Source organism: Pristiophorus japonicus, chromosome 14 (assembly GCF_044704955.1).
Source record: "Pristiophorus japonicus isolate sPriJap1 chromosome 14, sPriJap1.hap1, whole genome shotgun sequence".
NCBI classification, from domain to species: Eukaryota; Metazoa; Chordata; class Chondrichthyes; family Pristiophoridae; genus Pristiophorus; species Pristiophorus japonicus.
The window spans coordinates 104,448,955-104,464,825 of NC_091990.1; the positions used below are offsets into that span (position 1 = coordinate 104,448,955).

Genomic DNA, 15,871 nt, shown 5'->3' on the forward strand with positions numbered 1-15,871 from the left:
CTCCCTCACTCTGGGACAGTCTCTCTCTCTCTCTCTCACTCTGGGACAGTTTCTCTCTCTCTCTCTCTCTCTGCGACAGTCTCACTCTCTCTCTCTCTCTCTCTGGGACAGTCTCTCTATCACTCTCTCTCTCTCCGGGACACTCTCTCTCCCTCTGGGACTCTCTCTGGGACCGTCTCTCTCTCTCTCTCTCTCTTTGGGACAATCTCTCTCTCTCTCTGGGACAGCCTCTCTCTCTCTCTCTCTCTTTCTCTCTCGGACAGTCTCTCTCTCTCTCTGGGACAATCTGTCTCTCGCTCTCTGGGATAGTCTGTCTCTCTCTCTCTCTCTGGGACAGTCTCTCTGGGAAAGTCTCTCTCTCTCTCTCTCTCTCTGGGACAGTCTCTCTTTCTCTCTCTCTCTGGGACAGTCTCTCTCTCTCTCTCTCTGTGTGGGACAGCCTCTCTCTCTGGGACAGTCTGTCTCTCTCTCTCTCTCTGGGACAGTCTCTCTCTCTCTCTCTCTCTGGGACAGTCTCTCTCTCTCTCGCTCTCTGGGACAGTCTCTCTCTCTCTTTCTCTCCCTCTCTGGGACAGTCTCTCTCTCTCACTCTCTCTCTGGGACAGTCTCTCTCTCTCACTCTCTCTCTGGGACAGTCACTCTCTCTCTCTCACTCTCTCTCTCTGGGAGAGTCTCTCTCTCTCTGGGACAGTCTCTCTCTCTCTCTCTCTGGGACAGTCTCTCTCTCTCTCTCTCTCTCTCTCTCTCGGACAGTCTCTCTCTCTCTCTCTCACTCTCTGGGACAGTTTCTCTCTCTCTCTCTCTGCGACAGTCTCTCTCTCTCTCTCTGGGACAGTATCTCTCTCTCTCTCTCTCTCTGGGACAGTCTCGCTCTCTCTCTCTCTCTCTCTGGGACAGTCTCTCTCTCTCTCTGTGGGACTGTCTCTATCTCTCTCTGGGACAGTCTCTATCTCTCTTTCTCTCTCTCTCTCTCTGGGACAGTCTCTCTCTGTCTCTCTTTCTGGGACAGTCTCTCTCGGACAGTCTCTCTCTCTCTCTCTCTCTGGTACAGTCTCTCTCTCTGGGACAGTCTCTCTTTCTCTCTCTCTCTCTGGGACAGTTTCTGTCTCTCTCTCTCTCTCTATGGGACAGTCTCTCTCTCTCTTTCTCTCTCTCTGGGACAGTCTCTCTCTCTCTCTCTCTCTGGGACAGTCTCGCTCTCTCTCTCTCTCTCTCTCTCTGGGACAGTCTCTCTCTCTCTCTTTCTCTCCCTCTCTGGGACAGTCTCTCTCTCTCTCTCTCTCTCTGGGACAGTCTCTCTCTCTCTCTGAGACAGTCTCTCTCTCTCTCTCTCTGGGACAGTCTCTATCTCTCTCTCACTCTGGGACAGTCACTCTCTCTCTCTCACTCTCTCTCTCTGGGACAGTCTCTCTCTCTCTCTCTCGCACAGTCTCTCTCTCTCTCTCTCTCACACTCTGGGACAGTCTCTCTCTCTCTCTCTCACTCTGGGACAGTTTCTCTCTCTCTCTCTCTCTCTCTCTGGGACAGTCCCTCTCTCCCTCTGGGACAGTCCCCCTCTCTCTCCCTCTCGGACAGTCTCTCTCACTGAGACAGTCTCTCTCTCTCTCTCTCTCCGGGACACTCTCTCTCCCTCTGGGACTCTCTCTGGGACCGTCTCTCTCTCTCTCTCTCTCTTTGGGACAGTCTCTCTCTCTCTCTGAGACAGTCTCTCTCTCTCTCTCTGGGACAGTCTCTATCTCTCTCTCTCTCTCTGGGACAGTCTCTATCTCTCTTTCTCTCTCTCTCTCTCTCTGGGACAGTCACTCTCTCTCTCTCTCACTCTCGCTCTCTGGGACAGTCTCTCTCTCTCTCTCTCTCTCTCACACTCTGGGACAGTCTCTCTCTCTCTCTCTCACTCTGGGACAGTTTCTCTCTCTCTCTCTCTCTCTCTCTCTGCGACAGTCTCACTCTCTCACTCTCTCTCTCTGGGACAGTCTCTCTATCACTCTCTCTCTCTCCGGGACACTCTCTCTCCCTCTGGGACTCTCTCTGGGACCGTCTCTCTCTCTCTCTCTCTCTTTGGGACAGTCTCTCTCTCTCTCTGGGACAGTCTCTCTCTCTCTCTGAGACAGTCTCTCTCTCTCTCTCTCTCTCTCTCTCTGGGACAGTCTCTATCTCTCTCTCTCTCTCTGGGACAGTCTCTATCTCTCTTTCTCTCTTTCTCTCTCTCTCTCTCTCTGGGACAGTCACTCTCTCTCTCTCACTCTCACTCTCTGGGACAGTCTCTCTCTCTCTCTCTCTCGCACAGTCTCTCTCTCTCTCTCTCACTCTGGGACAGTCTCTCTCTCTCTCTCTCACTCTGGGACAGTTTCTCTCTCTCTCTCTCTCTCTCTGCGACAGTCTCACTCTCTCTCTCTCTCTCTCTGGGACAGTCTCTCTATCACTCTCTCTCTCTCCGGGACACTCTCTCTCCCTCCTCTGGGACTCTCTCTGGGACCGTCTCTCTCTCTCTCTCTCTTTGGGACAATCTCTCTCTCTCTCTGGGACAGCCTCTCTCTCTCTCTCTCTCTCTCTCTCTCTCTCGGACAGTCTCTCTCTCTCTCTGGGACAATCTGTCTCTCGCTCTCTGGGATAGTCTGTCTCTCTCTCTCTCTCTGGGACAGTCTCTCTGGGAAAGTCTCTCTCTCTCTCTCTCTCTCTCTCTGGGACAGTCTCTCTCTCTCGCTGGGTCAGTCTCTCTCTCTCTCTCTCTGGGACAGTCTCTCTCACTCTCAGGACAGTCTCTCTTTCTCTCTCTCTCTCTGGGACAGTCTCTTTCTCTCTCTCTCTCTCTCTCTCTGGGACAGTCTCTCTCTCTCTCGCTGGGACAGTCTCTCTCTCTCTCTCTCTCTGGGATGGTCTCTCTCTCTCTCTCTCTCTCTGGGACAGTCACTCTCTCTCTCTCTGGGACAGTCTCTATCTCTCTGGGTCAGTCTCCATCTCCCTCTCTCTCGGACAGTCTCTCCCTCTCTCTCTCTCTGGGACAGTCTCTCTCTCTCTCTCTCTCTCTCTCTCTCTCTGGGACAGTCTCTCTCTCTCTCTCTCTCTCTCTCTCTGGGACAGTCTCTCTCTCTCTCTCTCTCGGGGACAGTCTCTCTCTCTCTCTCTCTCTCGGGGACAGTCTCTCTCTCTCTCTCTCTGGGACAGTCTCTCTCTCTCTCTCTCTCTCTCTCACTCTCTCACTCTCTCTGGACAGTCTCTCTCTCTTTCTCTCTCTGGGACAGTCTCTCTATCTCTCTCTCTCTGGGAAAGTCTCTCTCTCTCTCTCTCTCTGGGACAGTCTCTCTCTCTCTCTCTCTGGGACAGTCTCTGTCTCTCACTCTCGGACAGTCTCTCTCTCTCTCTCTCTCTCTCTCTCTGGGACAGTCTCTCTCTCTCTCTTTCCCTCTCTGGGACAGTCTCTCTCTCTCTCTGGGACAGTCTCTCTCTCTCTCTCTGGGACAGTCTCTCTCTCTCTCTCTGTGGGACAGTCTCTATCTCTCTTTCTCTCTCTCTCTCTCTCTCTGGGACAGTCACTCTCTCTCTCTCACTCTCTCTCTCTGGGACAGTCTCTCTCTCTCTCTCTCGGACAGTCTCTCTCTCTCTCTGCGATAGTCTCTCTCTCTGAGACAGTCTCTCTCTCTCTCCCTCTCTGGGACAGTCTCTCTATCACTCTCTCTCTCTCCGGGACACTCTCTCTCCCTCTGGGACTCTCTCTGGGACCGTCTCTCTCTCTCCCTCTCTTTGGGACAGTCTCTCTCTCTCTCTGGGACAGCCTCTCTCTCTCTCTCTCTCTGTCTCTCTCTCGGACAGTCTCTCTCTCTCTCTGGGACAATCTGTCTCTCGCTCTCTGGGATAGTCTGTCTCTCTCTCTCTCTCTGGGACAGTCTCTCTGGGAAAGTCTCTCTCTCTCTCTCTCTCTCTCTGGGACAGTCTCTCTCTCTCGCTGGGTCAGTCTCTCTCTCTCTCTCTCTGGGACAGTCTCTCTCACTCTCAGGACAGTTCTCTTTCTCTCTCTCTCTCTGGGACAGTCTCTTTCTCTCTCTCTCTCTCTTCTCTGGGACAGTCTCTCTCTCTCTCGCTGGGACAGTCTCTCTCTCTCTCTCTCTCTGGGATGGTCTCTCTCTCTCTCTCTCTCTGGGACAGTCACTCTCTCTCTCTCTGGGACAGTCTCTATCTCTCTGGGTCAGTCTCCATCTCTCTCGGACTGTCTCTCCCTCTCTCTCTCTCTGGGACAGTCTCTCTCTCTCTCTCTCTCTCTCTGGGACAGTCTCTCTCTCTCTCTCTCTCTCTCTCTCTCTGGGACAGTCTCTCTCTCTCTCTCTCTCTCGGGGACAGTCTCTCTCTCTCTCTCTCTCGGGGACAGTCTCTCTCTCTCTCTCTCTGGGACAGTCTCTCTCTCTCTCTCTCTCTCACTCTCTCACTCTCTCTGGGACAGTCTCTCTCTCTTTCTCTCTCTGGGACAGTCTCTCTATCTCTCTCTCTCTGGGAAAGTCTCTCTCTCTCTCTCTCTCTGGGACAGTCTCTCTCTCTCTCTCTCTGGGACAGTCTCTGTCTCTCACTCTCGGACAGTCTCTCTCTCTCTCTCTCTCTCTCTCTCTCTCTCTCTCTCTGGGACAGTCTCTCTCTCTCTCTCTCGGACAGTCTCTCTCTCTCTCTCTGCGACAGTCTCTCTCTCTGAGACAGTCTCTCTCTCTCTCCCTCTCTCTCTCTCTCGGACAGTCTCTTCCTCTCTCTCCTTCTCTGGGACAGTCTATCTCTCTCTCTCTGGGACAGTCTCTCTCTCTCTCTCTCTCTCTCTCTCTGGGACAGTCCCCACCGCCCCTGCCCTCTTTTTCTCTTTCTCTCTCTGGGACAGTCCCTCTCTATCTCTCTGGGACAGTCCCTCTCTCTCTCTCTTGGACAGTCCCTCTCTCTCTCTCTCTCTCTCTCTCTCTCTCTCTCTGAGACAGTCTCTCTCTCTCTCTCTGGTACAGTCCCTCTCTCCCTCTGGGACAGTCCCCCTCTCTCTCCCTCTCGGACAGTCTCTCTCACTGAGACAGTCTCTCTCTCTCTCTCTCTCTGGGACAGTCCCCCCCCCCCCCCCCCCCCCCCCTCCGCCCTCTTTTTCACTTTCTCTCTCTGGGACAGTCCCTCGGTCTCTGGGACAGTCTCTCTCTCTCTCTCTGGGACAGTCTCTCTCTCTCTCCCTCTCGGACAGTCACTCTCTCTCTCTCTCTCTCTGGGACAGTCTCTCCCTCTCGGACAGTCTCTCTCTCTCACTCTCTCTCTGGGACAGTCCCCCCGCACTCTCTGTCTCTCTCTGGGACAGTCCCTCTCTCTCTGAGACAGTCTCTCTCTCTCTCTCTGGTACAGTGCCTCTCTCTCTCTCTCTCTCTCTCCGGGACAGTCTCTCTCTCTCGGACAGTCTCTCTCTCTCTCTCTCTCTGGGACAGTCTCTATCTCTCTTTCTCTCTCTCTCTCTCTCTCTGGGACAGTCTCTCTCTGTCTCTCTCTCTCTCTGTGGGACAGTCTCTCTCTCTCTTTCTCTCTCTCTGGGACAGTCTCTCTCTCTCTCTCTCTGGGACAGTCTCTCCCTCTCTCTCTCTCTGGGACAGTCTCTCTCTCTCTCTCTCATTCTGGGACAGTTTCTCTCTCTTTGGGACAGTCTCTCTCTCTCTCTCTCTGGGACTCTCTCTCTGCCTCTGGGACTCTCTCTGGGACCGTCTCTCTCTCTCTCTCTCTTTGGGACAGTCTCTCTCTCTCTCTCTCTCTTTCTGGGACAGTCTCTCTCTCTCTTTCTGGGACAGTCTCTCTATCTCTCTCTCCCTCTCTGGGACAGTCTCTCTCTATCTCTCTCTCCCTCTCTGGGACAGTCTCTCTCTCTCTCTCTCTCTCTCTGGGACTCTCTCTCTCCCTCTGGAACTCTCTCTGGGACCGTCTCTCTCTCTCTCTGGGACAGTCTCTCTCTCTCTCTCTCTCTCTCTGGGACAGTCTCTCTCTCTCTCTCTCTCTCTCTGGGACAGTCTCTCTCTCTCTTTCTGGGACAGTATCTCTTTCTCTTTCTGGGACAGTCTCTCTCTCTCTCTCTCTCTCTCGGACAGTCTCTCTCTCTCTCTCTCTCTCTCTCTCTCTCTGGGACATTCTGTCTCTCTCTCTTTGGGACAGTCTCTCTCTCGCCCTCTCTCGGGGACAGTCTCTCTCTCTCTCTCTCTCCCTCTCCCTCTCTCTGGGACAGTCTCTCTCTCTCTCTCTCTGTGACAGTCTCTCTCTCTCTCTGGGACCGTCTCTCTCTCTCTCGCTCTCTGGGACAGTCTCTCTCTCTCTTCCTCTCCCTCTCTGGGACAGTCTCTCTCTCTCACTCTCTCTCTGGGACAGTCTCTCTCTCTCTCTCTGAGACAGTCTCTCTCTCTCTCTCTCTGGGACAGTCACTCTCTCTCTCACTCTCTCTCTCTCTCTCTCTGGGACCGTCTCTCTCTCTCTCTGGGACAGTCTCTCTCTCTCTCTCTCTCTCTCTCTGGGACAGTCTCTCTCTCTCTCTCTCTCTCTCTGGGACAGTCTCTCTCTCTCTTTCTGGGACAGTATCTCTTTCTCTTTCTGGGACAGTCCCTCTCTCTCTCTCTCTCTCTCGGACAGTCTCTCTCTCTCTCTCTCTCTCTCTCTCTCTCTGGGACATTCTGTCTCTCTCTCTTTGGGACAGTCTCTCTCTCGCCCTCTCTCGGGGACAGTCTCTCTCTCTCTCTCTCTCCCTCTCCCTCTCTCTGGGACAGTCTCTCTCTCTCTCTCTCTGTGACAGTCTCTCTCTCTCTCTGGGACCGTCTCTCTCTCTCTCGCTCTCTGGGACAGTCTCTCTCTCTCTTCCTCTCCCTCTCTGGGACAGTCTCTCTCTCTCACTCTCTCTCTGGGACAGTCTCTCTCTCTCTCTCTGAGACAGTCTCTCTCTCTCTCTCTCTGGGACAGTCACTCTCTCTCTCACTCTCTCTCTCTGGGACAGTCTCTCTCTCTCTGGGACAGTCTCTCTCTCTCTCTCTCTGGGACAGTCTCTCTCTCTCTCGGACAGTCTCTCTCTCTCTCTCTCACTCTCTGGGACAGTCTCTCTCTCTCTCTCTCATTCTGGGACTGTTTCTCTCTCTCACTGCGACAGTCTCTCTCTCTCTGGGACAGTATCTCTCTCTCTCTCTCTCTCTCTCTCTCTGGGACAGTCTCTCTCTCTCTCTCTCTCTCTCTCTCTCTCTGGGACAGTCTCTCTCTCTCTCTCTCTGTGGGACTGTCTCTATCTCTCTCTCTCGGACAGTCTCTATCTCTCTTTCTCTCTCTCTCTCTCTCTCTGGGACAGTCTCTCTCTGTCTCTCTTTCTGGGACAATCTCTCTCGGACAGTCTCTCTCTCTCTCTCTGGGACAGTCTCTCTCTCTGGGACAGTCTCTCTTTCTCTCTGGGACAGTCTCTCTCTCTCTCTCTCTCTCTCTCTATGTGGGACAGCCTCTCTCTCTCTCTCTGGGACAGTCTGTCTCTCTCTCTCTCTGGGACAGTTTCTCTCTCTCTCTCTCTCTCTCTCTCTGGGACAGTCTCGCTCTCTCTCTCTCTGGGACAGTCTCGCTCTCTCTCTCTCTCTCTCTCTCTCTGGGACAGTCTCTCTCTCTCTCTTTCCCTCTCTGGGACAGTCTCTCTCTCTCTCTGGGACAGTCTCTCTCTCTCTCTCTGGGACAGTCTCTCTCTCTCTCTCTGTGGGACAGTCTCTATCTCTCTTTCTCTCTCTCTCTCTCTCTCTCTCTGGGACAGTCACTCTCTCTCTCTCACTCTCTCTCTCTGGGACAGTCTCTCTCTCTCTCTCTCTCGCACAGTCTCTCTCTCTCTCTCACTCTGGGACAGTTTCTCTCTCTCTCTGCGACAGTCTCACTCTCTCTCTCTCTCTCTCTCTCTCTGGGACAGTCTCTCTTATCACTCTCTCTCCCTCTGGGACTCTCTCTGGGACCGTCTCTCTCTCTCTCTCTCTCTGGGACAGTCTCTCTCTCTCTCTCGGACAGTCTCTCTCTCTCTCTGGGACAATCTGTCTCTCGCTCTCTGGGATAGTCTGTCTCTCTCTCTCTCTCTCTCTGGGACAGTCTCTCTCTCTCGCTGGGTCAGTCTCTCTCTCTCTCTCTCTCTCTCTCTGGGACAGTCTCTCTCGGACAGTCTATCTGTCTCTCGGACAGTCTATCTCTCTCTCAGGACAGTCTCTCTCTCTCTCTCTCTCTCTGGGACAGTCTCTTTCTCTCTCTCTCTCTCTCTCTCTCTGGGACAGTCTCTCTCTCTCTCTCTGGGACAGTCTCTCTCTCTCTCTCTCTCTCTCTCTCTGGGATGGTCTCTCTCTCTCTCTCTCTCTCTGGGACAGTCACTCTCTCTCTCTCTCTGGGACAGTCTCTATCTCTCTGGGTCAGTCTCCATCTCTCTCGGACTGTCTCTCCCTCTCCCTCTCTCTCGGACAGTCTCTCTCTCTCTCTGGGACAGTCTCTCTCTCTCTCTCTCTGGGACAGTCTCTCTCTCTCTCTCTCTCTCTCTCTCTCGGACAGTCTCTCTCTCTCTCTCTCACTCTCTGGGACAGTTTCTCTCTCTCTCTCTCTCTGCGACAGTCTCTCTCTCTCTCTCTGGGACAGTATCTCTCTCTCTCTCTCTCTCTGGGACAGTCTCTCTCTCTCTCTCTCTCTCTCTCTCTGGGACAGTCTCTCTCTGTCTCTCTTTCTGGGACAGTCTCTCTCGGACAGTCTCTCTCTCTCTCTCTCTCTCTGGTACAGTCTCTCTCTCTGGGACAGTCTCTCTTTCTCTCTCTCTCTCTGGGACAGTCTGTCTCTCTCTCTCTCTGGGACAGTTTCTGTCTCTCTCTCTCTCTCTGTGGGACAGTCTCTCTCTCTCTTTCTCTCTGGGACAGTCTCTCTCTCTCTCTCTCTCTGGGACAGTCTCGCTCTCTCTCTCTCTCTCTCTGGGACAGTCTCTCTCTCTCTCTTTCTCTCCCTCTCTGGGACAGTCTCCCTCTCTCTCTCTCTCTCTCTCTCTCTCTCTCTCTGGGACAGTCTCTCTCTCTCTCTCTCTCTCTCTGGGACAGTCTCTATCTCTCTCTCTCTCTCTGGGACAGTCTCTATCTCTCTTTCTCTCTTTCTCTCTCTCTCTCTCTCTGGGACAGTCACTCTCTCTCTCTCACTCTCTCTCTTTGGGACAGTCTCTCTCTCTCTCTCTCGCACAGTCTCTCTCTCTCTCTCTCTCACACTCTGGCACCGTTTCTCTCTCTCTCTCTCTCTCTCTCTGCGACAGTCTCACTCTCTCTCTCTCTCTCTCTCTCTGGGACAGTCTCTGTATCACTCTCTCTCTCTCCGGGACACTCTCTCTCCCTCTGGGACTCTCTCTGGGACCGTCTCTCTCTCTCTCTCCCTTTGGGACAGTCTCTCTCTCTCTCTGGGACAGCCTCTCTCTCTCTCTCTCTCTCTCTCGGACAGTCTCTCTCTCTCTCTGGGACAATCTGTCTCTCGCTCTCTGGGATAGTCTGTCTCTCTCTCTCTCTCTGGGACAGTCTCTCTGGGAAAGTCTCTCTCTCTCTCTCTCTCTCTCTGGGACAGTCTCTCTCACTCTCAGGACAGTCTCTCTTTCTCTCTCTCTCTCTGGGACAGTCTCTTTCTCTCTCTCTCTCTCTCTCTGGGACAGTCTCTCTCTCTCTCTCTCTCTGGGATGGTCTCTCTCTCTCTCTCTCTCTCTGGGACAGTCACTCTCGGACAGTTTCTCTCTTTCTCTCTCTCTCGGGGACAGTCTCTTTCTCTCTCTCTCTCTCTCTCTCTCTCTGGGACAGTCTCTCTCTCTGGGACAGTCTCTCTTTCTCTCTCTCTCTGGGACACTCTCTCTCTCTCTCTCTCTCTCTGTGTGGGACAGCCTCTCTCTCTGGGACAGTCTGTCTCTCTCTCTCTCTCTCTCTGGGACAGTCTCTCTCTCTCTCTCTCTCTGGGACAGTCTCTCTCTCTCTCGCTCTCTGGGACAGTCTCTCTCTCTCTTTCTCTCCCTCTCTGGGACAGTCTCTCTCTCTCACTCTCTCTCTGGGACAGTCTCTCTCTCTCACTCTCTCTCTGGGACAGTCACTCTCTCTCTCTCACTCTCTCTCTCTGGGAGAGTCTCTCTCTCTCTGGGACAGTCTCTCTCTCTCTCTCTCTGGGACAGTCTCTCTCTCTCTCTCTCTCTCTCTCTCTCGGACAGTCTCTCTCTCTCTCTCTCACTCTCTGGGACAGTTTCTCTCTCTCTCTCTCTGCGACAGTCTCTCTCTCTCTCTGGGACAGTATCTCTCTCTCTCTCTCTCTCTGGGACAGTCTCTCTCTCTCTCTCTCTCTCTGTGGGACTGTCTCTATCTCTCTCTGGGACAGTCTCTATCTCTCTTTCTCTCTCTCTCTCTCTGGGACAGTCTCTCTCTGTCTCTCTTTCTGGGACAGTCTCTCTCGGACAGTCTCTCTCTCTCTCTCTCTGGTACAGTCTCTCTCTCTGGGACAGTCTCTCTTTCTCTCTCTCTCTCTGGGACAGTTTCTGTCTCTCTCTCTCTCTCTGTGGGACAGTCTCTCTCTCTCTTTCTCTCTCTCTGGGACAGTCTCTCTCTCTCTCTCTCTCTCTGGGACAGTCTCGCTCTCTCTCTCTCTCTCTCTCTCTGGGACAGTCTCTCTCTCTCTCTTTCTCTCCCTCTCTGGGACAGTCTCTCTCTCTCTCTCTCTCTCTGGGACAGTCTCTCTCTCTCTCTGAGACAGTCTCTCTCTCTCTCTCTCTCTGGGACAGTCTCTATCTCTCTTTCTCTCTTTCTCTCTCTCTCTCACTCTGGGACAGTCACTCTCTCTCTCTCACTCTCTCTCTCTGGGACAGTCTCTCTCTCTCTCTCTCGCACAGTCTCTCTCTCTCTCTCTCTCACACTCTGGGACAGTCTCTCTCTCTCTCTCTCACTCTGGGACAGTTTCTCTCTCTCTCTCTCTCTCTCTCTGGGACAGTCTCTCTATCACTCTCTCTCTCTCCGGGACACTCTCTCTCCCTCTGGGACTCTCTCTGGGACCGTCTCTCTCTCTCTCTTTGGGACAGTCTCTCTCTCTCTCTGGGACAGTCTCTCTCTCTCTCTGAGACAGTCTCTCTCTCTCTCTCTGGGACAGTCTCTATCTCTCTCTCTCTCTCTGGGACAGTCTCTATCTCTCTTTCTCTCTCTCTCTCTCTCTCTCTCTGGGACAGTCACTCTCTCTCTCTCACTCTCTCTCTCTGGGACAGTCTCTCTCTCTCTCGCTCTCTGGGACAGTCTCTCTCTCTCTCTCTCTCACACTCTGGGACAGTCTCTCTCTCTCTCTCTCACTCTGGGACAGTTTCTCTCTCTCTCTCTCTCTCTCTCTCTCTGCGACAGTCTCACTCTCTCACTCTCTCTCTCTGGGACAGTCTCTCTATCACTCTCTCTCTCTCCGGGACACTCTCTCTCCCTCTGGGACTCTCTCTGGGACCGTCTCTCTCTCTCTCTCTCTCTTTGGGACAGTCTCTCTCTCTCTCTGGGACAGTCTCTCTCTCTCTCTGAGACAGTCTCTCTCTCTCTCTCTCTCTCTCTCTCTCTGGGACAGTCTCTATCTCTCTCTCTCTCTCTGGGACAGTCTCTATCTCTCTTTCTCTCTTTCTCTCTCTCTCTCTCTCTGGGACAGTCACTCTCTCTCTCTCACTCTCACTCTCTGGGACAGTCTCTCTCTCTCTCTCGCACAGTCTCTCTCTCTCTCTCTCACACTCTGGGACAGTCTCTCTCTCTCTCTCTCACTCTGGGACAGTTTCTCTCTCTCTCTCTCTCTCTCTCTGCGACAGTCTCACTCTCTCTCTCTCTCTCTCTGGGACAGTCTCTCTATCACTCTCTCTCCGGGACACTCTCTCTCCCTCTGGGACTCTCTCTGGGACCGTCTCTCTCTCTCTCTCTCTTTGGGACAATCTCTCTCTCTCTCTCTTTGGGACAATCTCTCTCTCTCTCTCTCTCTCTCTCTCTCGGACAGTCTCTCTCTCTCTCTGGGACAATCTGTCTCTCGCTCTCTGGGATAGTCTGTCTCTCTCTCTCTCTCTGGGACAGACTCTCTGGGAAAGTCTCTCTCTCTCTCTCTCTCTCTCTCTGGGACAGTCTCTCTCTCTCGCTGGGTCAGTCTCTCTCTCTCTCTCTCTCTCTGGGACAGTCTCTCTCACTCTCAGGACAGTCTCTCTTTCTCTCTCTCTCTCTGGGACAGTCTCTTTCTCTCTCTCTCTCTCTCTCTCTGGGACAGTCTCTCTCTCTCTCGCTGGGACAGTCTCTCTCTCTCTCTCTCTCTGGGATGGTCTCTCTCTCTCTCTCTCTCTGGGACAGTCACTCTCTCTCTCTCTGGGACAGTCTCTATCTCTCTGGGTCAGTCTCCATCTCTCTCGGACTGTCTCTCCCTCTCCCTCTCTCTCTCTCTGGGACAGTCTCTCTCTCTCTCTCTCTCTCTCTCTCTGGGACAGTCTCTATCTCTCTCTCTCTCTCTCTCTCTGGGACAGTCTCTCTCTCTCTCTCTCTCGGGGACAGTCTCTCTCTCTCTCTCTCTCTCTCGGGGACAGTCTCTCTCTCTCTCTCTCTGGGACAGTCTCTCTCTCTTTCTCTCTCTGGGACAGTCTCTCTATCTCTCTCTCTCTGGGAAAGTCTCTCTCTCTCTCTCTCTCTGGGAAAGTCTCTCTCTCTCTCTCTCTCTCTGGGACAGTCTCTCTCTCTCTCTCTCTGGGACAGTCTCTGTCTCTCACTCTCGGACAGTCTCTCTCTCTCTCTCTCTCTCTCTCTCTCTGGGACAGTCTCTCTCTCTCTCTCTCGGACAGTCTCTCTCTCTCTCTGCGACAGTCTCTCTCTCTGAGACAGTCTCTCTCTCTCTCCCTCTCTGGGACAGTCTCTCTATCACTCTCTCTCTCTCCGGGACACTCTCTCTCCCTCTGGGACTCTCTCTGGGACCGTCTCTCTCTCTCTCTCTCTTTGGGACAGTCTCTCTCTCTCTCTGGGACAGCCTCTCTCTCTCTCTCTCTCTCTCTCTCTCGGACAGTCTCTCTCTCTCTCTGGGACAATCTGTCTCTCGCTCTCTGGGATAGTCTGTCTCTCTCTCTCTCTCTGGGACAGTCTCTCTGGGAAAGTCTCTCTCTCTCTCTCTCTCTCTCTGGGACAGTCTCTCTCTCTCGCTGGGTCAGTCTCTCTCTCTCTCTCTCTCTGGGACAGTCTCTCTCACTCTCAGGACAGTCTCTCTTTCTCTCTCTCTCTCTGGGACAGTCTCTTTCTCTCTCTCTCTCTCTCTCTGGGACAGTCTCTCTCTCTCTCGCTGGGACAGTCTCTCTCTCTCTCTCTCTCTGGGATGGTCTCTCTCTCTCTCCCTCTCTGGGACAGTCACTCTCTCTCTCTCTGGGACAGTCTCTATCTCTCTGGGTCAGTCTCCATCTCTCTCGGACTGTCTCTCCCTCTCTCTCGCTCTGGGACAGTCTCTCTCTCTCTCTCTCTCTCTCTCTGGGACAGTCTCTCTCTCTCTCTCTCTCTCTCTCTCTGGGACAGTCTCTCTCTCTCTCTCTCTCGGGGACAGTCTCTCTCTCTCTCTCTCTCTCGGGGACAGTCTCTCTCTCTCTCTCTCTGGGACAGTCTCTCTCTCTCTCTCTCTCTCACTCTCTCACTCTCTCTGGGACAGTCTCTCTCTCTTTCTCTCTCTGGGACAGTCTCTCTATCTCTCTCTCTCTGGGAAAGTCTCTCTCTCTCTCTCTCTCTGGGACAGTCTCTCTCTCTCTCTCTCTGGGACAGTCTCTGTCTCTCACTCTCGGACAGTCTCTCTCTCTCTCTCTCTCTCTCTCTCTCTCTCTCTGGGACAGTCTCTCTCTCTCTCTCTCGGACAGTCTCTCTCTCTCTCTCTGCGACAGTCTCTCTCTCTGAGACAGTCTCTCTCTCTCTCCCTCTCTGGGACAGTCTCTCTCTCTCTCCCTCTCTCTCTCTCTCGGACAGTCTCTTCCTCTCTCTCCTTCTCTGGGACAGTCTATCTCTCTCTCTCTGGGACAGTCTCTCTCTCTCTCTCTCTCTCTCTCTGGGACAGTCCCCACCGCCCCTGCCCTCTTTTTCTCTTTCTCTCTCTGGGACAGTCTCTCTCTCTCTCTCTGGTACAGTCCCTCTCTCCCTCTGGGACAGTCCCCCTCTCTCTCCCTCTCGGACAGTCTCTCTCACTGAGACAGTCTCTCTCTCTCTCTCTCTCTCTCTGGGACAGTCCCCACCCCCCCCCCCCCCCCCCCCCTCCGCCCTCTTTTTCACTTTCTCTCTCTGGGACAGTCCCTCGGTCTCTGGGACAGTCTCTCTCTCTCTCTCTGGGACAGTCTCTCTCTCTCTCTCTCCCTCTCGGACAGTCACTCTCTCTCTCTCTCTCTCTGGGACAGTCTCTCCCTCTCGGACAGTCTCTCTCTCTCACTCTCTCTCTGGGACAGCCCCCCCGCACTCTCTGTCTCTCTCTGGGACAGTCCCTCTCTCTCTGAGACAGTCTCTCTCTCTCTCTCTCTGGTACAGTGCCTCTCTCTCTCTCTCTCTCTCCGGGACAGTCTCTCTCTCTCGGACAGTCTCTCTCTCTCTCTCTCTCTGGGACAGTCTCTCTCTCTCTCTCTCTCTCTCTCTCTGGGACAGTCTCTCTCTCTCTCTCTCTCGGGGACAGTCTCTCTCTCTCTCTCTCTCGGGGACAGTCTCTCTCTCTCTCTCTCTGGGACAGTCTCTCCCTCTCTCTCTCTCTGGGACAGTCTCTCTCTCTCTCTCTCTCATTCTGGGACAGTTTCTCTCTCTCTCTCTCTCTCTGGGACAGTCTCTCTCTCTCTGGGACAGTCTCTCTCTCTCTCTCTCTGGGACTCTCTCTCTGCCTCTGGGACTCTCTCTGGGACCGTCTCTCTCTCTCTCTCTCTTTGGGACAGTCTCTCTCTCTCTCTCTCTCTTTCTGGGACAGTCTCTCTCTCTCTTTCTGGGACAGTCTCTCTATCTCTCTCTCCCTCTCTGGGACAGTCTCTCTCTATCTCTCTCTCCCTCTCTGGGACAGTCTCTCTCCCTCTCTCTCTCTCTCTCTGGGACTCTCTCTCTCCCTCTGGAACTCTCTCTGGGACCGTCTCTCTCTCTCTCTGGGACAGTCTCTCTCTCTCTCTCTCTCTCTGGGACAGTCTCTCTCTCTCTTTCTGGGACAGTATCTCTCTCTCTCTTTCTGGGACAGTCTCTCTCTCTCTCTCTCTCTCGGACAGTCTCTCTCTCTCTCTCTCTCTCTCTCTCTGGGACATTCTGTCTCTCTCTCTTTGGGACAGTCTCTCTCTCTCTCTCTCGCCCTCTCTCGGGGACAGTCTCTCTCTCTCTCTCTCTCTCCCTCTCCCTCTCTCTGGGACAGTCTCTCTCTCTCTCTCTCTCTGTGACAGTCTCTCTCTCTCTCTGGGACCGTCTCTCTCTCTCTCGCTCTCTGGGACAGTCTCTCTCTCTCTTCCTCTCCCTCTCTGGGACAGTCTCTCTCTCTCACTCTCTCTCTGGGACAGTCTCTCTCTCTCTCTCTGAGACAGTCTCTCTCTCTCTCTCTCTGGGACAGTCACTCTCTCTCTCACTCTCTCTCTCTGGGACAGTCTCTCTCTCTCTGGGACAGTCTCTCTCTCTCTCTCTCTCTCTGGGACAGTCTCTCTCTCTCTCGGACAGTCTCTCTCTCTCTCTCTCACTCTCTGGGACAGTCTCTCTCTCTCTCTCTCATTCTGGGACAGTTTCTCTCTCTCTCTGCGACAGTCTCTCTCTCTCTGGGACAGTATCTCTCTCTCTCTCTCTCTCTCTCTCTGGGACAGTCTCTCTCTCTCTCTCTCTCTCTCTCTGGGACAGTCTCTCTCTCTCTCTCTGTGGGACTGTCTCTATCTCTCTCTCTCTCT

The 15,871-nt window shown here is 53.4% G+C and overlaps 1 protein-coding gene across 1 annotated transcript in view; it reads left to right on the top strand.

Moving 5' to 3' along the window:
• The window catches only part of LOC139279628 (cadherin-related family member 5-like), a 184,900-nt gene that overhangs the window by 35,461 nt on the left and 133,568 nt on the right, over positions 1-15,871 (top strand). The gene's annotated exons all lie outside the window — the stretch shown is intronic.